General features: G+C 42.1%; 1 protein-coding gene across 1 annotated transcript in view; it reads right to left on the reverse strand.

Annotated features, from left to right (window-relative positions):
- Positions 1-23,202, reverse strand: part of SIDT2 (SID1 transmembrane family member 2) — a 1,446,738-nt gene that overhangs the window by 318,756 nt on the left and 1,104,780 nt on the right. The gene's annotated exons all lie outside the window — the stretch shown is intronic.

Consider the following 23,202-nt stretch of genomic DNA (forward strand, 5'->3'; position numbering starts at 1 on the left):
CACCCTAGAAGAAGGACAGCACAAGTAAGGAAAATGAAGTCAAGGAAAACAGCAGGCTCAGATGAGGTCAAGGCAGATAAAATCAAGATGTTCAGTGAGTTAGTGGAAAAACGGCTCCTGAGGGTACTCACAGCAATACGGAGAGAAAGGCATACCCCAGATGACTAAAGAATACATACTCGTGCCAGTGTTCAAGAAAGTACAGTTTTGTACCTACCATAAATGTAGATGTCCGAACTGGATAGCATCTGCAGTCATAACAAGTGGGTTGTCCTGTCGTCAGGCAGCCCTGCAGTCGGCCGGATTCCAAAGTCCGGGTCCGGCTTCGGCTGATGTCGCACTCCACCCGACGTCATCTCTGTTGGTCTTCGGGTATAAAAGCATCAGCCGACGCCATTTTCCTCAGTGTTTCTTGCCCCAGATGCCAGTAGCCCTCTTGCAGGGTAAAATTTGGATAGATGCCAATGTTTCCAAATAGATAGAGGTAAACACAACAATAAGCATATATGTACATATATACAAACAAATACACCATAAAAGACTCCCCAACAGCTAGCTATTAGGAGGGTAAACACCCTAGGAGTACCACAGAGGGAAGGAGGGAGGTAATCCTGACTGCAGATGCTATACAGTTCGGACATCTACATTTATGGTAGGTACAAAACTGTACTATGTCCTTCATGGATGCATCTGCAGTCATAACAAGTGGGTAGAATACCATAGCCAACTAGGGAGGAGGATAAAGGTAGATTATGGTGTGTTTAAGATCCCTTGCAGTACAGCAGTGGCAAACCCTGCTCGGGATCTGGAATAAAGAGGCAAATTATAATGCTTGGCAAATGTATGCACGGAGGTCCAAGTAGCCGCCTCAATAATGTCTTTGGTTGCCACTCCTCGTAAGAAGGCTGTGGTAGTGGCTGTTGCCCTTGTAGAATGAGGTCTTATGTTCTGTGGAATTGGTTTTCCATGGAAGGAGTAACAGTATCGTATGCAATTTCCTATCCATTTGGAGATTGTCTGTTTGGAAATAGCTTTTCCTTCCCTTCCTGTTGCATAGGCTACAAAAAGTTGGTCAGTCTTTCTGCTATTTTTTGTTCTGTCCAAGTAGTAGCGTAGCTGTCTATGTACATCCAAGGTATGCAGTATTCTTTCTCCTCTGTTTTGTGGGTTGGGAAAGAAGGTAGGTAGGTGGATTGCCTGGTTTAAAGATACTCTGGATACCACCTTAGGCATAAATGTAGGATTAGTCCTCAAGGACACTCTATCTTGGTGGAAGATTAGGAAGGGTTGCACTGCCATTAAGGCCTGTAGTTCTGAAACCCTCCTTGCTGAAGTAATTGCCAGTAGGAAAGCAGTTTTCCATGACAGGTGTTGTAGGTCTGCTGTTGCTGCTGGTTCAAAGGGTGCTAGTGTCAACTTTTCTAGCACAAAGTTTAAGTCCCAAGCTGGTAATGGTGGTTTCCTTGGAGGTTTTACATTCTTGATTCCTCTGAGGAACTGCCTGAGCAAAGGGTGCGAAAAACAGGAGGATCAAAGCTGTATTCTGCTGAAATAGCTGATGCATGTATCTTGATGGAGGAGTAGGACAGGCCTGAATGAAGAAGTTCGCCAGATACTCCAGAATGTTAGGCATATCTATGTTTGACACATCTTTTCCTCTTTCGTACTCCAAATGACAAACCTTTTCCATTTTCCAGCATAGTTCTTTCTTGTTGAAGGTCTGCGTGCTTCAAGAATAATGTCTTTAACTCTTTGGGAAAGTTCTGGATTAGCTGCTGCTATGTGATGTTCCATGCAGTCAGTTGCAGCGTTTTTAGGTTTGGATGTATGATGCTGTAGTTGTTCTGAGTTAACATCAAAGGCATCAGGGGTATTGGCCACATGTTGTTTCGAGACATGCTCTTCAGTAGTGGGTACCAGTGTTGTCTTGGCCAGTTTGGGGCTATCAGGATTATCCTTGGACGTTCTTCCTTGATTTTTAGTAGTACCTTGTGTATCAAAGGAAGAGGTGGGAATGCATATGGTGTTAGGCCTTTCCAGTTGAAGGAGAGTGAGTCCACTTTCCATGCTAGTGGGTGGAATGTCCTTGTGCAGAATTTTTTGAGCTGGTGATTGAGAGGTGATGCGAATAGGTCTATCTGTGGCATTCCCCATTTCTTTGAGATGGTCTTGAAGATGTCCGGGTGCAGCTTCCATTCGTGGGCATCCGAAGTGGTTCTGCTTAGTATGTCTGCTAGAGTATTGTCTTTCCCCGGTACAAATATTGCCTGTAACTGAATGTTGTAGCTGAGTGCTAGGGTCCACAGCTCCAAGGTCATTCTGCATAGGGGTATGAATGAGTGCCTCCCTGTTTGTTGATGTACCACATGACTGTGGTGTTGTCTGTCCTTATCATCAACTGGCCCTCTTTGAGGAATGGTTTGAACTTTTGGATTGCCAGTTTTACTGCCAGCATTTCTTTTAGATTGATGTGCAGGTGAAGTTGATCCTGTGTCCACACTCCTTGCACGCATTTGTCCAGCATGTGGGCCCCCCATCCTAGGTCTGAAGCGCCTGTTGTGATGGTCTGGCTTGGTTGACATCTGCGGAAGGGCAGGCCTGGGTTTGACTGGCATGCCTGAGCCCACCATAGGAACTCCTGTTTTAAGCATGGAATTAGTGGGATTTCTGTTTCTAGACTGTGTCTGTGTTGGGACCATAAATTCTTTAGGTACCACTGTAGTTTCCTCATATGTAGTCTGGCAAATGGGACCAAGATTATGCATGATGCCATGAAGCCCAAGGCCTGTAGAAATTTTCTTGCTGTTAACTTGTTCAGTTTTGTTAGTGCCAAGAAGTAAAGAGGAAGTTCTTTGTTTTTCTGTAGTCAGGAATGCCATTTGTTGTACTGTGTCCAATTCCGCGCCCAAGAATGTCCTTGTTTGGGATGGTATCAGCCTTGACTTTTGTAAATTGACTGTGTATCCCAGTCCTTGTAGCAAGTAAATGACCCTTTGTAAATCTGTTGTCAGCTTGCTTTTGTTGTCCCCTTGTAGCAGGCAGTCGTCCAGGTATGGGTAAATTTGAATTCCCTGTAGTCTGCAATGGGCGATTACTGATGCCAGGCATTTTGTGAATACTCTGGGCGCAGTAGATAAGCCAAAGGGCAATGCTGAGAATTGATAGTGCTCTGATCCTGCAAGAAATCTGAGGTATCTTCTGCAGATTGGTCGAATGGGGACGTGCAGGTATGCCTCCTTGAGATCTAGAGTTACCAGCCAAGACTCCTTGCCCAGCATGGGAAGAAGTTGCTGTAGGGTCAGCATTTTGAATTTTGGGACAATGATGTATGTATTTAAGGTGGACAGGTCGAGAATTGGTCTCCAACTTTTTCCTTTCTTGGAACTAGGAATAGTCTGGAGTAGAACCCTTTCCTTGTTCTGCTGTTGGCACTCTTTCCACAGCTCTCATGTTTGCTAACTCCATTATCTGGCTAAGAGCCTCTGTTTTTGATTTGGAGGTAGATTTGGCATTCCTCTTTTGACTGGTAAAGTGTGGAAGTGAAACCGGTAACCTTGATCTATGGTTTGTAAAATCCACTTGTCTTTTGTTATGTAGTGCCAGTTCTTTGAAAATAAGGTTAACTTTCCGCCTAGAGGGGCTGCTATTTGTTCCCTGGTAGGCGGATTTAGGATTAAGTCACTGTGGTTGTGCTGATGTAGTGGCAGTGGCTGTGTCTGTGCCTCTGTTGTTACCTTGCCACTGTCGCCCTCTGTAGGCACCTCCTCTGGATTGGTTTCTGCCTCTGGAACGCCTATTCCTGCCCCTTTGAAATTTTGTGGAGTCAGGAAAGGACCAATTTTTGGCAGGCCAGTTCCTGCTAAACCTTGGGGTTGAACCTGCAAGAAATCTTTAACAGTTTGAACAGATTTTGCCTTTTCTTCCATTTTCTTCATAACCTGCTGGGCAGGTGTACCAAACAAACTTGTCTTGTCCATAGGAGCATCTAGCAACTTAGCTTTAACATGATCCGTAAAGCTTGTTCCTTTAGCCATGCATGCCTTCTTATCACTGTGCCTGTCATGGCTGATCTAAATGAAGCCTCCAGTGCATCATAGCCACATTTTAAGGAATGGTTGCTAACCTGTTGTATGTTATTTACCATCTCTAATACATATTTCTTATCAAGAGATTCATCAGTAGTTAGTTTTTAGTTAACTGATCAAGCATAAACTCTTGGTATTGTATCATGTGAAACTGACAGTTTAAAGCTCTAGCTGAGAGAGTAGCTGAAGTGTAGACCTTTTACCCCATCTGTCTAGTGACCTTGCTTCCCTTTCAGAAGGAATAGGGTTTTAGCTGTGGTCGCTGCTACTGCCTTGGGACCCTGGGATATAGTTTCTGGGTCTGCAAGTGGGGCCTTGTAAAGGTGGTGATGAGTATCTGGCACCCTGTAAAATCTGTCTGGTTTGGCAGGGGCTGGGGTAAAGAATCTGGAGCGGAGCAAACATCATTGAAAGCATCATCCACCACAGAGAGAACAGGAGGTATAGCTAAGGGCCTGTGCTGTGGGAGGTGCAGAAAGGTCCTAAGTCTTTTCTGGAGTCTGAAAAATCCTGTTGCTGCCATTGGAACTGTTCTCGCATGGCATGCAAGGTTTCCCCAAAGGAGAATTCTTCTGGTGGGGAAGCAGCTGGAATGGATTCTTCAGCATCAGAATCTTCAAAATTGGAGAAGGGAGCCTCAGGCTGGTCAGTTATGTCTGATTCATCAGCAGAATCATCAGAAGACACTGGCTCAAGGGGCTCTGCCCTAGGTCTCTTCTCTGGGGGCTGAGAGGCCCTGTCTGGGTGAGATTGAGATCCTCTAATTAAAGAAATTAAATCTTCTGCCAAAGAAAGCATTTGAGAACTAGAAGAGGGCCTGGATGAGGGGGGGTTTAACAGGCACTGATTTAGTAGTCTTGGCTGCTTTAGCCCTGGCGAAGGCCTTAATGGACATGGCTGCTGGAGGCCTAGCAGCACCACGTGCTGGGGTAGAGACATCCAAGGGGATGGTGTCTGATAAGTCAACCACCGTAGTGGGTAAAATTTCTGAGGTCGATTCAAGAATTGTAGCAGGGGCCTCAGGTGTAAGAATAGGTTCAGCTGTACTTTGAGCATTTTTCTGGTTTCGCCGAACCCGAGACACTCGCGGTTTGCTTTGCCGTGGTTTCGGCCGAAACCGCGGACCGCGAGTGTCGGTCTTTATCTTTGCGTTTTGAAGATTGGGTAGTCGGAGGATCCGACGGCATAATGTACGCAAAATCAGTACCGAAAAACTGTTCTGCAAACTCCGACCGACGCCTAAGCCGCTCGTCGGTTGAAAGAGGCACAGGCGAACAGGCTGCTACGCCGTGGGCTGGGCCTAAACAAGGCAGACAGTAAGAGTGGAAATCTTTATGAGGTATTTGTTTCCCACAGGTTAAACAATTGTTAACTTTTTCTGACATCGGCTGAGGCAAGAAAGAGTCCCCAACGGGGTACTTAGCTTTAGAAGTCTTCGAAGTAGTATTCGGTAGAAGTAATCTCTGGATCCGACCAACCGGCACTTGCGAACAGCTTCTGCTTCGGGCGCCACGCGGCAAGAAAGACTGAGGAAAATGGCGTCGGCTGATGCTTTTATACCCGAAGACCAACAGAGATGACGTCGGGTGGAGTGCGACATCAGCCGAAGCCGGACCCGGACTTTGGAATCCGGCCGACTGCAGGGCTGCCTGACGACAGGACAACCCACTTGTTATGACTGCAGATGCATCCATGAAGGACATCTAGTATAGTGGTATTAAATTTCTACTACACTCTATGAAAGTTCTAGAGAGTGATTAATAAATGAATATGCAGAGTAGTAGAAAGTAAGGCTGGAGATCAGCAGTTTGGATTCAGATCAGAATGGGATGCAACACAACCAACTCAATGTTTGAGGTGATAGATAGTTGATAACATAGAAACGAGGAAAGAGTCCAACTAGGCATTCCTAGACTTGGAAAAAGCATATGACAAGGTCCCAAGAAAGGTGACTAGGGCAGCCCCCATGATGTTTTGAACTCTCAGAAACACTGGTAGAATTAATGCAGGCTATGTACAAGGGAATGACTCAAGTACAAACAGTATTTGGACTCACAGAGGGATTCCCTGGAAGAGTGTGTGTGTGTGTGTGTGTGTGTGTGTGTGTGTGTGTGTGTGTGTGTGTGTGTGTGTGTGTGTGTGTGTGTGTGTGTCAGGGTTGAGCTCCGAGCCAAATACTATTCATACTGATGACGAATTACATTAGCGAACAGGCCAGAGGAACAGATCAACAAAGCTGCTGTATGTGGATGATGTGGCATTACACACAAACTTTGAACAAGAGCTTCAGCAAAGGATAGGAGAATGGAATGCAAAACTTAAGGGACACAGGATGAAAATGAGTACAGATAAGTTAGTTGGGATGGGAGCAAATGAGGGAAATCAGAAGTTGAGAATGGAGAGAAAATAGTGGAACAAGTTAACAGCTTCAAGTACCTAAAAGGGGTGGTTGAGGAGAAGGGAAGTCTGAATGAAGAAGTCATAGCTAGAATCAGTGGGGATGACAGTAGTAGTAAGGTGTACAAAACAGTGGTGAAATCGGTATTACTATATGGTGTGGAAACATGAACAGTGCAGGCAGAGCAGTTGAGGAAGCTACATGTGACTGAAATTAAGTACCTGAGATGGGTGGTAGGATGCGCACTGTGTGACAGACAGAAAAAAACTGAGGACATCAGAACAGAATCACAAATAGCTCCAATGGCAGAAAAGGTAAAACAGAAAAGATTACGGGCATTTTGGAATTCATACAGGAAAACAGAAGGCAATCTGGTGGAGATAATTTGGGACAGATAGGAAGAAGACAAAAGGAAATGAGGACATCTTTCAAAGGGATAGATAGATTGTGTGACAGAAGACCTGAGACAGTCAGGCATGACTGTTGAAGGTAAGAGAGTATCAATAAATAGAGAGAGAGAGAGAGAGAGAGAGATGGCTACAGTTGATGCGACACCCTGATCCTATGTAGAAAATAGGAAAACGAGGGCTGATGACAATGATAAAATAAAACAAACGAAGCAGGACTGATTAAAAAAAATGTAAGATAAAATTTAGAGCATTATGGAAGGATACATTCTTAGGGACAATATATCATTCAGCGGTCATCACAGCCTGCAGTTTAGAAACTCTCCCAGTAGTGATGATTCCTACCAGGAAAATGCTTTCCCAATAAAGAACATTTAAATCACAAGTGCATACTGGTTCAAAAGCTGGTAGCCATAGTCTTTCAAGATATAGGTGAGATTTCAAAAAGGGCCACTTGTTCCCTAGGCAGCCCAAGATTCAGAACCCCTTAAGGACTAATTTAGTTACTGGGATAGAAGCCAGAAAATCACAGGAAGACAAGCTTAGAAAGCAGGTAGGTGGACTTTGATAGAAATATAAGTCAATCCAGTATTAAAACAAAAACATGAGTATCCAAAGACCTGTTGGGTTTGAGGTTCTCTTGGGGGGAATTTCATTGGCTTTATACTATGCCTAAAACTGTCTCCACTTGTCAAAATAAAATTTCCTAGTAGTAGGATTTCCGGTTTCCTTAAGAAAGCAGACAACATCAGGGCCACAGTTTGAGATCAGGGTCTCATTCTCCATGCCATCAAGTTGAGGCTTCTGAGGCTGAGATGTACTAGCACTCACTCCTGTTGATTTAGCAGGTCACAGTGTTTGGGCTCTCTTTTTTCAGATGGAGAAGCAAGGAGAATATGTGAACTAGAAGGAGCCTATTAGGAACATGTTTTCTTGGTTTTCTCTGTCCTACAACAGTACTTTAGGGATAATTAGAGCAATCGGACATCCATAAGGCAGTGCTCTGTCACACATTAAAGACTGTGTATTTGTGGAACATGCCTCCTTATATTAGAATCTGGACAACATATTTTAATCTGGAATCTTTGTGGGGTGGTAAAGAAACCTATACATGGGATTCCACAAATCTGGGTTATATTTCGGAAGTTCCTCTGGCCCACTCTTGTGTCCAAAGTTCTGGAAGCAAGGCTGGCTAGCACCAAAGTTTGCCTACAGACAGTACCAAGCCTGGCTAGGATCGAAATTCACCTGTAGATACTTCCCTGGTTTATGAACATCACTGAAGCAATGATACCTACAATGAACATCCACAATGTAGAAGCCACAAGTCTGATTCCTTGACAGTACAACAGAGTGGAATCCTCAGGACAGCAATTATGGGAAGTATCTGTGGTGGTGCAGTGGTAGCATTGTTGCTTCACAGCAACAGGTTCTCCCGTTCGATTCTCGGCTGGAGTGCAGGGAGTGCCTTCTGTGAGGAGTCTGCATGTCCTCCCCACGGTTGGGTGGGCGTTCGAAAGACATGCGTAAATGGGCGTGCCTTTGCTGAAGGTTGGATGCCGACCTGGCACCTCGGCGTTTGTGAAAATCTACTGCCAATCACTAGCGGACTGGAGTTCCGCTGTGGCGACCCCTAACCGGGAAAAAGCAGAAAGACAACAACAACCTTAAGTTCATTACAAGGATCAGTGCTGTAGTGCATTCATTATATGAATGAGAAAGCAACAAGGGGGGAGATTACAAAACACTTTATAATACTCCAGTAACAAAACCAGATGTGCACTCAGATTAGGTAACTACCTTATAATGCAAACAAAATTGCAGATGGAAGTCCAACTTCCACCTTAACAAATGTTCTGAGCAAAGATGTTCTCTAAACAGCCCACAGTGGCAGCAGTTGCACTGAATGAATGCCCCTGTGCACAACCAAACATGCTCACCCCCTATGAAGCTAGAAGATCAGAAGGCAGTGGGTTCTATTTCTACATTATTATTTTTGCCTGTTTGTGGATTTATTAAATATTTATTCCTGCACCACGGAAAATTGGACTTTCCTCTGTTCTATTTCTACATCAGCCAGTTGGACTAAATTTCCAGTATTGAAACTGCAGTATGCCATGCACTGGATGAAATGTTAAACTGAATCCCCATTTACCTGAGCTTGGTGGTTGCTGAGGTGGACGTAAAAGACTCCATGGAACTTGGCGAAAAGAGTAGGGGAAGTTTCCCAGTCCCCTGGCCAAATTACCCCTAGTCAGTATCAATACCACTTCGGATGTCAACTGAAAAAAGGCTAATTGTCCACTGGGAATAACCCAGTCAACACTGTGCATGTAAATTAAATAATAAACACAGTCCTGCCCTGGCTGTCACAGCAGAGGGTGATGCAGCTTGCTAACCATTTAGAGAGGGTTTGCTTAGATACTTCTCAGGTCTACTTGCATGAAATGAAGGGTAACAACAACTGATCTAGCTTATTTGCCAATAGTTTATTTCGGGGGGGGGGGGGTAAAACACTGATTCAGCTGGACTTACTTCAGGCTCATCCCAGAAGACGCAGTAGCAAATAAATGTTTACATGCATTAAAGTTGTTACAAAGATATCATGTAATGTTAACTTTACAGATAAAGTCCTCTGAATGTTGAAATTGCATATAGTTAGCCATTTGCACACATTTATTAGATACTTACAGAGAAAGGCCTATAACTAACCACTTGTACTATCATTTAATTTTGTGAATATGACAGCAAGAACTCAGTACAAAGTAGTCAATATTTACATAGAAAAATTAATATATAATCATTTTCACTGAACATGCAAAGAAGCAAAAACAACGGGAGGAAATGAGGAGGAGGAAAAATGGAAAAAATGTTTTTTGGTATGGATTACTGCTGTCAATATATTATAAATAAGTTATATAACTCAAGAGTTGTGTGTTCATAGGTTTATGGATAAGTACTTGCCTAACTGTCCTTGTGTGGGCCATTTTAAGCCTAGCCAATTTCCCTTAAAAGTAAGAATCAAACCCTGCATCTTGTGTCTGTGAGGTAAACACCTTAACCACTACGTCAACCCCAACTAATGGTAGGACCACATGATACAACCTACAGAAGGGATACTGGGAGTGTGTTTACAGTGGGTATGAATACAGGAAGCTGACATGAAATTAAGAGAAGTAAAGAAGGTGAAGGGAAGATGTGCACAGAATGTGCTCTATGACTGCCAAGATCTTTGTTGTTAAGTTACACCATCATGGGTGAAGTAGCAGCATTTTGCTATTTTGGAGACAACATTTTAAAATGTTTACCTGAATTTTGTGTAAGATTTTATGTCTGTTAAGGAGGTGGGCAGAGATTCTCAGAGCACAGGAACTTGAATAGAGAAGCCTTGATCACAAAGGACACCGATTTCCCTTTTTTCCCTGGCAAATCCCCAATTTAGGCCAAGTACTGGAGAAACATGGAATTTTCATTAAATTTGGAATTTTAAACCAGAACATTCAATTACTACAGCCTGTTTTTTTTCATATTTATTACTTATTGTACTGTCAAGCTTATTTTACTCACAGTTCAGTACATGCAGTCTATTTTAATTTTATATATGCATTTGAAATTTTAAATACATCACGGTAAAGACCAGAAATTACATTTAATACTCACACACATCATTTCTATGAAAATAGAATTCATTGTTTTAATCAAAAATCAGTGTCAATGGTGATCTCTGCAATGTAAGTTGCACTATGGAGTTTGCAAGGGAACCTGTTAAAGGAAGGCATGTGTTTCTTTTGAGAGGCAAAAAGGGCATAGCACACACGAGCTTTGCAAGTAGTATACCCTAGCGAATAGATGCTCTTCCCTCTGGTGAAAGGAAATGCAGTATTTTCCTTACTCAAAATAGTAGCTTGTTTATCTTTGTCTCTAACTGGTGATAGTGGTTAAGGTTTTGAGCTAGCCACAGGCCTAACTACTTGAAATGTTGATAGTTTTTAAGCTGTTAGCCAATTTGGTGTGACTGATTTAAGTTTTTGGTTTGTTCCAAAAATCAATGCTTTTTGGGGGAAGAGTTTAAAAGGTTATCATCATCATTACCATTATTGTTACTATTATTATTATTACTACTACTACTATTATGCAGACAGTCTGCAACTGTGTTTAGATTTTTTCAAGATGCATTTCAATGGCTGTAAAGGTGAAGCTGGATTTCTATATATCACAGTGCCATCGCTATTAAAAAAAAAAGATTGTGAATGTCAATTTAGAGTCTGTTTATAAATGGTGAAACTGGTAGATGGAGCCATGTGGAAGACATATTACCATACTGAAAAATTATATGAGGTCAGACAGTATATTCAGTCATTAAAGTTGCTTTCAGAAAAAAATGCTGAACCAGTGGGAGGCATCCATGATCAGGGTGTGGCCAATAAAATTGAAGGTTTTTATGACATCTACAAACATGGAGTCAATTAGACAGCTTTTTAAAAGTGTGTACAGATGACCATGTTGTTGTCTCTAGCATACTTCGAGTCTACCCCTTTCCAGAAATCTACCAAAGAAACCAAAGACACTGTGGAATTAGCTAGAACCCTACCAAGAAGTGCTTTCCTATGATGAATATAACAAAAAGCTACACATGAGACCATCATGTAGAAATGGTCTGTTTTGAAACTCATTGTCCTTTCCTCTTACATTCACAGGAGACAAACAGCAAATCAGTTTTCCCAAAGGCTGTACTTTTGTTTAGGTACTGTTCAAGCTGCTTATGGATGTCCAGAGAGTGAAGGATCTTTTCTTCCTTGTCCATAATAAAATAAAAACTAATAATGGCCATAATAATTTATTTCAATGTTTTTGCCACAAACAGCAGCCTGTCAAAACTACCCCAACTTGCTTCTCACAAATGCACATTAGTTCTGCAAAGCCATCCACCCCCTTAATAAATGATAGACTGTCATAATACAAAGAAAAAAAAAACTTGCCTGCAACAACAAATCAAATGACCCACACCTTGACCACAGTACTGCTTTGCAGACCCTCAAGGTGGTGCCAGCTATAAACATCTGATGCTGTTTCTACTTTCACTACATATACTCCCACTGTTCAATATTTCTGGCTTTCTGCTCAGTCTCACCCATGATCTAGACAATGAATCTGTGTTTTCTGCTCAAAATCACCTAGGATGCAGGTAATGATTCAGGATTTGTCGTTTACATTAATGGAAAGACTCAGCAGAAACCCACAAAAATGAGAAGTATGCAGCACTTTTTTTACAGGGTGCTGCAATCATGGCTACTTTGAAAATGACTGTTGTGGCTGCACTGCTTTTTTTTTCTTTTTTTTTGTTTGAACTGGGGAAAAAAATTAACAAGCCAGAAAAGTGCCCCTGGCTGAATGCCTAGAATGCCTATATCCAAGGTCAGCCATAAAAGAGAAAGAAACTACACCACTGTGCCATAAGGCAAGAGCCTACAACCATTTCAGGACTGTATCCATTCAGTAACAAGAGAAATACTTCAGCAAAGCATCTCTTCTGTAACAAGCAGGATACTGTATATGTAGCAACTATACAGTTATGCAATACAGCAATAAAAAGTTATCGAGAAATAATTCATGGAAAAATACAAAATTTAAATGTACTGGGAAACAGAATAAACTACTGTTAGGTCTCACCTTACAATCCCTCTCATGTCAGCGACTATCACATAAAATATTTCACTTTTTCACAATGCAGAATTCTCTGGGCACATCCCTTCACAGATACAATGTGTCAGCCTGAACTATGTTTTGATATCTGAAAAGATGTAACCTATAAAGAAGTTCAGTCAAACTCAAACAACATGATGGCCGAGTAAAATCCCCCCCATGCCAGGAGCCTCAACCTCTTCTGCATATACAGAAAAGTTCCCTAGGAATCCTCTATCTCAGATGGATATTAACATAAAAAAATCAGCAATAATAGACTTGAGACATTTTAGTTTAATATATTACTGTTAACCATAGTGTATTTCTTTCATTACAGTACAGCAGTGGCCTTGCTGAAAGCCACTGGCTCTGCAAGGCAAATGCACTACGTACAGCTCTTGGAAAACATGCCCACCATTTCTCACCAGATACCCACTCCTTAGTGTGCTTCTAATTAAGCTTAACAGAAGCACACGTAGAAATTCAGAGAATTGTTACAAACTTGTCATGTCTGAATCTACTTTAACTTGTTGAAGTTCATGGTGGAAAACTGTTTCTCAGAAATTTAGCTCTATACAGGGGCAGAACGTTTTCTGAGAAACTGTCCGATCATACCCTGGTCTCTGTAGATTTCACTGAATTTCTGCTTGAACTGACTGCTGCAATGCAGTCTGAAAATCTCCAATTTGCTGGCCGTCATGGAATACTGCTCACATCAGAAGACAACTGTTAATTACTGGAAAGTGGCACTGTGAGTCTTAAATTCTGTAAGCCAGTGGTCAACATTCTCAAGTGGCTATGACTCAAAAATATCCATCTCCACTAAACATGTTCAATTCCTCCATCAAGTACATGCATCCTGGGAAGTGACCGAGGTTATTTTGTGATAGATGCATTCTCCATAGTACCAGTCTAATGTTCAGTAATCTCATACAATCAGCTGCCAAGGGCCTCAGAGTTCCAGGATTAGGGTACATGTTACTTTGTTTCGTCTACATGGAAATACAGACTGGTTCCACAAGCTGAGCAAAAATCTGTCCTGCACTGCGTTCCCCCTAGCCTACAATTTTTTTTTTCTTCTCAGCTCAGCTCAAAAACACCACTACATTTCCCCCTGGTTACCAAATGACCTCAAAATGTTTGCCATACTTAGAATAATTTTATTCTACAAATGCATGGAAATGGCAACACTGTACACCCTTAGAGTGAATGTAATTCATATACTCATCAATCACTGATATCACATTCTCAGAATTAAGCACTTAGTGCTAAGTGCCTACTGAACAACAAAGCAGTTGGTGGCTTGTATGTTCTCTTGTCCCAAACTGAACTGTACCAATGCTACAACTCCATTTTTCTTTCCAGTCACTGACGAGCTGCCATCTGTGTTGATGTCTTTGGGGAAAAGCAACTGTACCATACAGGTTCTGGAACACCTTATTTGTTGTGGTCTAGCTACACAAAGTACTCAAAGCGGTCACTCACTTTTTTGACAAAAATGCTAGTTGCTGATATCAGAGTTCTCAAGAAAAGTCATGAGTAAGCAGTGAATACTCTTGAGGCACAGCTTATCGTAAATATCAGCTGGCAGTTCGCTTACCTTCTAAGCCAACAGTACAAGCAGACAAGCTGCCATTAGTAAACAAGACCATCTTTCTTTTCCAAAAAGCAGTAAATATCTGCTTATCAGCTTCTGCCTTTTCATACATCACATAATTTGCCTGAGCTTCTGCACCAGATTATCTTTTACTTTTGTGAACAAAAGTTTTGCCATGAAAACAGCAGTTTTTTAACTGTACTACAATTTTGTCGCTTTGCTCTCCATGGCGTTTAGTACAGAAGTCAGTGGCTGTATAATGCTGAGTCCACTCCTTCATAACTAATTTCCTTAATTCACATTAAGCATGTGGCATTTCCACTGAACTTAACAAATAAGCAGTCTAAAGACCACTTCACCTGAAGACTTCCAAGCTCCAAATCAATTTTATTTTTTGAAAATGACTTGGAGATGGACACTGCAACATATGAAAAATATGCTTCTTAATGATTTACCTGTGTTACAAAATCTGCAAAACAAAATGGTCTCAAAGTAAAATACTAATGATATCATTCAAAGGAACAGAAATAATGTGGCTCACATGTTAACAAACACGAAAACAAATGCCAGCTCAGCGACTTAAAAACAAATATTCGAAAAACAAATGCAGGAATAGTTTTTACCTGGAGCTTCAGGAAGGAAAAAGTGTAGTGTGTAAGCTTATTCTGCCTATGTTTTACTCAAAACATTCATTTTTAACAGCTTGGCCATTCTGCTGTTTCTGTAATTCTTAAGAATACCCGTGGCTCCTACTTTTTTGTGCACCAAATGCAGCACTGCTTACACTGATATATATATATATATATATATATATATATATATATCTATGGGTCTACTACTAAATTTTAAACTTTCAAAATAATGACATTTTTAAGGTCGAGACTATAAGATCAAAGTTTTAAAACTTTGAACTGTTTAAATGGAGATCGCTATACAGAGAGGAATGGTGTACTTAGAATTTTCCTCGCTGTAGTGCATTCTCAGAGTTGGTATATTTAATTAGCAGGGGGTCTGGGGGGTGCAGGGGGGGCTTGCCCACCTGCAAAAAAAGAATTAAAAAAAAAAATTCTATTTAAATTTTGAAGTTTCCAAACTTTGATCTTATGGTCTCGACCATAACTCCATCTGTCATATTTACTTTAGTACCATGAAAGATCACAAAAGGTTAAGCAGCTGCCTTGCTTACTTTAGCTGCTAATGGACTGCCTCACTGCTTTTATGGCAGACATGCTCAGCTCATTAGACTATTACAATCATTGCCTACTTATCTACACCAAATGTTTACTGCCTTGAGCTGTACCTTTTAACCGTTTGCCCTTCATTTTATCTTTTTAGTTCAATGTATGTCACTCAGGTTGTTTTAGAACTTATGTTGTTACAGTTAATGTAACCTTTTTGGGCATCTAGCTTGTGTGGCACATTAGTGGCTGGCAAATGTACAATCACCAATGTGCAATTCCTTTGATTGTTATTAAATATGACGACTGTGGCACCTTGCAGATTTCTCTTTAACTTGAGATAATGCATTCTGAGTTAGCATATTTAAATAACAGGGATGGAAGGGATGCAGGCCTCCATATAGCTTTTGAATGTTTTAAGAAACTGCACTCTTTCTGTGAACAGCACTTACTAACGTTAATCACAAGACAGTCACATTTCTATCAAGTAACCAGTCATTAAATATACGTCATGCCAGTTAGAAAGGGTATGTCTACCTCATGGTAGTATAACAGGGTCACTGGACAATACTAGACTGTTGACATGGAGGATCATTAGTAGCCTAATTACAATATCCCATTTCATACGTACCCATTAACGTGACTAATTTATACCTAGTTTCAACCCCTTTCAGTGAAGGCTTGAAAGGCCAGACCTGGAGTGCATTTACAAGTACACATGCATTTGAACAAATTATGTTTAAACAGGGTCAAGGAGCTGCTTTGCTTTATTCTACAGGAAGTCTATTCCATAAAAGAGGGATAATCTGGGATATATATCTATCTCACCAACAGATCCTATTTATGTTTTGGTGGAACTTAAGATCTCTTGAGCACACGTTTAGGGTGTTGTTAGCTTTGCTGATATGTTGAAGATCCCACAGGATTGGCTCTTTCAAGGCTCTCTGTGATATTTGGAGATCACCTCTCAAGAGTCTGCAAGAAACAAGAGAGAGAGAGAGCATTAAAGTGGTCTATGTAGCTCAAGAAAGATATATCCTTGATTATTCTAATGAGGAAACGCTGTAGTCTGTTCAAGTTAACTCACTTGGTTAAACAAGTATATACCAAAGGTGCCATTATACTCTATTGTGGGCCTGATGTGAGAAGAGTGAGCAGAATGATAACTTCCTTAGATCTGGAAGAAATATGTCTGGTGATTAGTCTGGTTCATAGTTTCATAGGTTCATACTAGGCTATCTGCCCTAGGGCATTTATAAGCCTAGCCAGAATGTGTTTGGCTTTCGTCACCCATTTTAAATTTATTTTGCTATGCCCTTTTTCGAGGGTAGTATACTGTGCCTCTGTCCAACAGTGACACAGAAGTGATACCCGGGGTAAACCTACGATCTCCCATCCACCCATCAAGATTCCTCTTGAAGAGAGTCAATGAGGGACTCTGCCTAACCTGGACTGGGATTATATTCCAGAGTGAAGGGAGCCTCTGGGTTATGAATCTGTCCCTCCAGCATGTCCTATTTATTTCAGTGCTGAGGTTCAAGTCCCTCGAGCGCGTAGCTCGATGGGATTTGGATTTTCTGAGGTGCAGCATGTCCATTAATTCCGGGTTGGACATGGCTTTATACGTCAGGCACAGATCACCTCTGAACAGGCGGTATGCCACTGAGTAGAGCTGGAGTTTCTTTAACCGGACAGCATATGGCATCTATTTGAGCCCTTTGATCCTCTTGGTGAGGTACTTTTGGGGTCTTTCCAGTTGCTGCAGGTGTCTGGTAAGGTACATCCCAAAAGGGGCATTGTACTCAATTATGGGCCTGATGAGGGATGAGTAAAGAGGCACGATGACCTCCCCTGATCTAGATGTGAATCCCTTCATGATTAGGTGGGCTATATAAAATGTCTTTCTAACCACTTTGGCTACGTGGTTGTCAAATGAGAGATTGCTATCAATTTGGGTCCCCAGGTCCCTAATTACTTCTTCTGTACTTAATGGATTACCACCTATGTGGTAATTTGTGGGCACTTTGTTTTTGCCAAAGGGGATGACTATACACTTTTTGGCATTTAGCTTGAGGCCATGGCTCTGGCACCAGTTGTCTGTTTCTATGAGGCCCTTTTGGAGGATGCTTGTGTCGGCTGGAGAGTCGATTATGGCTCCCAGTTTGCAGTCATCTGCGAACTTGGTCAGCCACAGTCCTTCCGTGTTGGCCTGTACCTCCGAGAAATATATACCAAACAAGAGAGGTCCCAGGACTGAGCCTTGTGGGACACCACTTGTAACTGGTTTGGAGTCTGACATGGCTCCAGCAATTCTAACCATGCGGGTTCTGTCCTTGAGCCAGTTTGCAATCCATCTAGTGACATACGGGTTTATATTTAAGCTGGTGAGCTTATCTATAATGCCCGAGTGGGGTATTGTATCGAAGGCTTTTGCGAGGTCCAGGTAGGCTGTGTGGACCACCTTCCCCTCGTCAATGGCCTTGGTGACTGTTTCAAAGAAATCAACCAGGTTTAAGAGGCAGGATCTGCCCTTAACAAAGCCGAACTGGGTAGGATCCAGTGTCTGTAGGTCCCCAATATCTTTATTTATGAGGTCCATGATGATCCTTTCCATAGCTTTGCAGACCAAGCTAGTCAGGCTTATGGGGCGATAGTTTCCAGGATCCGTTGAGGCACCACCTTTATGGAGAGGGACCACTGTTGCTGTACGCCACTCTTTGGGCACATATCCTGTAGTAAGGCTGAGATTGAACAGTAGTTTTATGTTTGGGTTTAGCTCTTCTTAGCGTTCATGTAGGACGCAGCCCGGGACACCGTCTGGTCCCATTGATGCTGTGTTTTTTGCTTTGGAGAGGGCGGCTCTTAGCTGAGCATCTGAGATGTCAGGGGGGCAGCACTCTGCTGGGATAGATATTTGCCCTTTTGGTGGGGAGAGGGGGGGGGGGTTTGCGCTGAACCTGTCAGCTAGGATGTTGGCAATGTCTGTGGGTTCAGTGTATTTTTTGTCATTTTGGACTAATTCTGAGCATATCTGGGAATTACCACCCAGGTTCCTAACATAACTAAAGAAAGCCTTGTGATTATCCTTAGTGTCCTGTGCAATTTTTCTCGAAGCTGGTCTTAGACAATTTTATGAGTGCCCGTAGTTTTTTGCTAATACTGATCAGTGATGCCTTCCCTTTTTGGGATTTTGCTCTATCATTTAGTAGCTTCCTCCTTCTATTGTATAGTTTGTTTATGGCTGGGGTCCACCAGACAGGACGTCTGCCTTTGGAGGATTGGGTCTTGGTTTTATTTGGGATCGCATGATCCATGCATTTCTGAAGGTGTTCATAGAATGCGTTTATAAAGGATTCTGCGGTCTGGGCTGTATTTTCCACAGGCCCGGGGGCTTTGAAGGATTCCACCTCGGTTTTGAGAAGTGTGAAATTTGCTTTAGAGAAGTTTTTCACTGTGGTTTTCTGGGCAGGGGCTGGGGTCGGGATGTGAATATCCAGTGAGATTAGTTTATGGTCTGATCTTACCCGTGAGGGATACACTTCTGGTCTGGAGCATAGAGTTCCCATGTTGGTGATGATCAGGTCCAGTATGTTTTCTCCTCTTGTGGGAGTGGTAACAAGTTGTTCCATAGCATTTGAGTTTATAAATTCTAGGAACCTTTGGGCTAGGGTGTTGGAGCTAGAGTAATGCTCCCAGTCTATGATTGGGTAGTTGAAGTCGCCCAATATAATGGTGTTTGGAGAGACCTTCATATTGTCCAGTGTTCTCAGGAAGGCCGAGTGGGGTTCCTGGGTTTGGGAGGGTGGTCTGTAGCAGGCTATAAACTGGAAGGCAGTTTTACCCACTGTTAGTTTCAAATGGATAGTCTCTGATGCTTCGTGCTTTGCCACCAACCTGGAGGTGTGGGTATCTTTGATGAATATCGATACCCCCCCTCCTTTTGTGCTTCGGTCCAAGTTTTGGGGCCGAAAAGCAAGGTATGAGGTATAACCTGGTAGTTCTGGGGTGCTCTCAGGAGCCCTGAACCAGGTTTCTGTTACTGCACAGATATCGATGTTCTCCACGCTAAAAAGAATTTCGAGTGTGTGCATCTTGAGGTTTAGACTTCTGGCGTTGAGTAGCATTACTCTTAGTTTCTTATCCCTTGTGATACCTATGGAGGTGAGTTTGTCTTTTGAGCCTTGCCTAAAAAAGGCACTATGGGGGTAGCAAGAGCCTTTGCCAATATCCGAAAGCCCAGGGGTGACAGGTGCAAGCCGTCCCTAGCGAAGCATCGTGGCTTGTCGAGCATATCATCCCAAGCTGACAGGCATTGGATCCCCTTTGAATGACACCAGTACTTAAGCCAATTGTTGAAATTGATCATCTTGTCTTCATATTGTGACATCATTCTTGGTGAGGGTAAGATGCTACTCAAGGTCAGGGTCATACCGGCCTGGGCTACATGCTCAGAGAGCTCCTTTATGTCTCTTGTAGTCCAGGGAGGTACGTCTCAGGTCATTCACACCAGCATGGACAATGACTGAGTCATATCTGTACTTGCTTTGGAGTGACCTGAGTGCTTGTGTTATGCGGCGGATCCTAGCGCCCGACAGGCTGCTCACCGTGATCCTCTCCTTGTTCAGCCTGGTGAGCGGGACGTCAGTGTGCCTGACGATAGAGTCACCTATTACAAGTGTATCAGGTGTGTTGTTTAGTCTTAAGGGCTGTGACTGTTTGGCACACTGGCTTTGTGAGATATGTGTTGCACGTGTTTTGTTTTGGGGTAGCGGTTGCTTGGGTGTCTGCTTTGGAGGTCTCTGCTGCTTAGGCAGATCTTTATTTAGAGCCTCCGAGTATGTTTTTGTGTTATGTGTTTGGTTTGCTGTCGTGGTAGGTCTATGTGAGACTGGAATTGTAGTGAGTGTGGTTTCCTTCTCCTCCTGACTGGTTATGCCAGTACTGAGTTGAGTGAGCTTAGCCTCCAGTTTGGCTATATGGTTGCATCTCTCACATGTGTTGGAATTTGTTGGGAGGAGGAGAGGGTTGTCTGTGTACATGAGGCAGTTGTAACATTGCCTCAAGATTCCCAGATTCACCAGCTGGACCGGAGAGGAGATTGACAACTGACCTTTGGACATGCTAGAATAATATTGGGAATTCCTTAATAATTGAAAACAAGGGCCAGTGGGGAGTGAGGGTGTAGTGCTTTTAATTTTTAGTGCTGACTTATATAATTGCTTTAGTGAGCAAGTGCCAGGTAACTTAAGTGCAATGTGTTACAGGTAACTTAAATGCAAAAACGACAAACAGTAACTTTCTTTCAAGTGAAACAAGGAAATAAGTACAGTAAGCAATGCAGATATCACTAGTGATCCAAAGAAGCGCTGAGAAGCCACGTATTAGGTGCAATTAGCGTTCCACGGAAACAACAAGCATATAAACAAAGCTAGATTCAGCAGGCCTGGATCTAGTCTATGCTACAGCAAACAAGGTGTACCAATTTCAGTAAGATACAGTTCAAATATTCAGGCACTATAAACCTTTAACCAGAAATTCCTAGCTCAGAAGGGCAGAGTCCAGCCTCTTCTCCCACAAGAGTGCAGACCACGAACCTTCTTAATGTAAAATAACTGGCCTGAAGCCCAAGTGCTTAAACCAGAACTAATACACTTTAAGAATAACAGACACTGGGCTCTCAATCAGCAGTTCCCAACTTAGAAGGATGAAAGCTACCTGTCCTGCCACCACAGTGCAAGCCACAAACCCTCCTAATGTAAAACAAGTGGTCTGAAGCCCAAGTGCTTAATCCATATAAGTTCTGGTGAAGTAAAAAGCTTTCCTAACAACAGTTAATATATAATAATCAAAGAACAGTTCATTGTCAACAAAAGTGCCCAGGTCCTAGTGACTGAAGTCACCTTTCAAAAAGGGTGTGACCTACATGGTACGTACATGTGTGCCCTGTTTTGTCAAAAGACATAGTGCTGCATTTTTTGCCATTTACCTTTAGGATATGATCCAGGCACAACTTACTAGGGCATGTTTAGCACTGCGTCTATCCACCCCCCCACACTATCCAGAAACCAAACTGACTGTCTGGTAGTATGGGAAATATTGTACAAACTCTGGTATTTCTGTTTCAAAAAATGAAACAGACTGTTGGAATTTGTTAAATTGGTGGATTTATTATGCTTTCTTTTTTTTTTTTTTTCAAAAAACATAGTAAATCTGCAGAAAAAAAGGCAGCATGAATGGAAAAAGAGGACATTCCCCCTCGTCTGACACGACAATGCTATCACAAAAAGGGTGGAATGTGGGTAGGGCATGGGTAGGGTTAAGGGAGGTACAATGGGTGTGGCCTAAGCCCAGTTTGGCCATAATGAAAGGTGGCAACACTATGCATGTTAGTCCCTCCTGAAGAATTCGGAAGTCAGATGGGAAGTTAATGACAGCTACAAATTCGCAGTCGTATGCAAACTTGATCAGGCACAAGACCTTAATGACAGCCTTAACATCAAAGAAGTAAATACCAAAAATAAATGGTCGTAGAACCTATCCCTGGTGGACACCACTTGTAACTACTCTTTTTGAGTGCATCCCATACTAATAGATTAGTTTCTGAGTTCACTTTTTTTAATGCTTAAAGTCTTTTCTGGAGCCAGGCTGCTGACAATTTTTGATAGCTGTGCTTTCTCTGAAGGAATGCAGATGTTAACAATGGATGCTTGGTTGTGGTTATGCTCTATTTGAATAAATCTGTGCAGACCACGTGTGATCCTATACATATGTTGACTCATACAGTCAGGGGCTGGAGATGGAAGTGAAAAAACAGAGACTTTTGCCATCACCCAAAAGAAAAAGAAGAAAAAAACATTTCTGGGCTTAACTAAGCAGGGACACTAGTACATGGCAGATCATATATTTAATAGAACTTTGATATATATATATATATATATATATATATATATATATATATATAAAAACATGGTCTTTGGCAACTGCTTTAAAGATAACAATATGAGTGCCCTTACAAAATGTATTCATAATGACAATCATACAGATTTCTCAGACTCAAAATATATGATGTGAAACATTATTTGGTGCACATCTGGGTATTGTTTCACCAAATATGCTGAGGCAGTACACATTAATTTTTTTTCCCCAAGTAATTCAAACATACATTATTAAACTGCATAACTGCAGGATACATTCCTAAAAAACAAATGCATCTTGAGATGGCCAAATATTACATGCTCACAGCAGACATGCAAAGTTACTCTGAGAGTGCTGCTGTATAGCAATTTGGCATCAGAAGCCATAAATGCTATTACAGCAATCCTGAACAATCCTGTCACCTGCTAAAAATAGAAAGCCCCTTCCACTGGGCTAACCCATCATTTTAACAGTTCAGTCGGTCCCATTTAGAAAACTCTCCTTAAAGTAAGCTCAATCAAGCAAGGCATCTTTTCTGGTATTGGTAAGAGGCACAGAAGGAGCTTTCTGTCAGCCATCAACATCCTAAACTGGCTAGTGCCCCATATGAAATCTCATGACAGAAATAAATGGCCATTTCAAGAACTGTTTATTTTTACATAAGAACATTTCTCTGCGGTTTTGACTTATATACACCCCAACAGCTTCTAAACTTTAACAGCTAATCCCTTCTCATACTCCCTACTTGTGGCTCCTGGAAAGGTCAACAGGACCTGCGACCACCACATGTAGCTGTCATTAATAGCAAAAGTCAGTTCTTTAACTGTCTGGGAGTCTTGCAGGTTACTGTAACTGCCATTTCCACTTTGGTCAAGTCCTATAGAAAATAAATTGCCAACAATTTCCTGAATGGACAACAAGAAATCAGCTACACCTTCCT

The sequence above is a fragment of the Protopterus annectens genome, chromosome 8.part0 (assembly GCF_019279795.1).
Source record: "Protopterus annectens isolate FY-2018-M chromosome 8.part0, PAN1.0, whole genome shotgun sequence".
In the NCBI taxonomy this organism is placed as follows: domain Eukaryota; kingdom Metazoa; phylum Chordata; order Ceratodontiformes; family Protopteridae; genus Protopterus; species Protopterus annectens.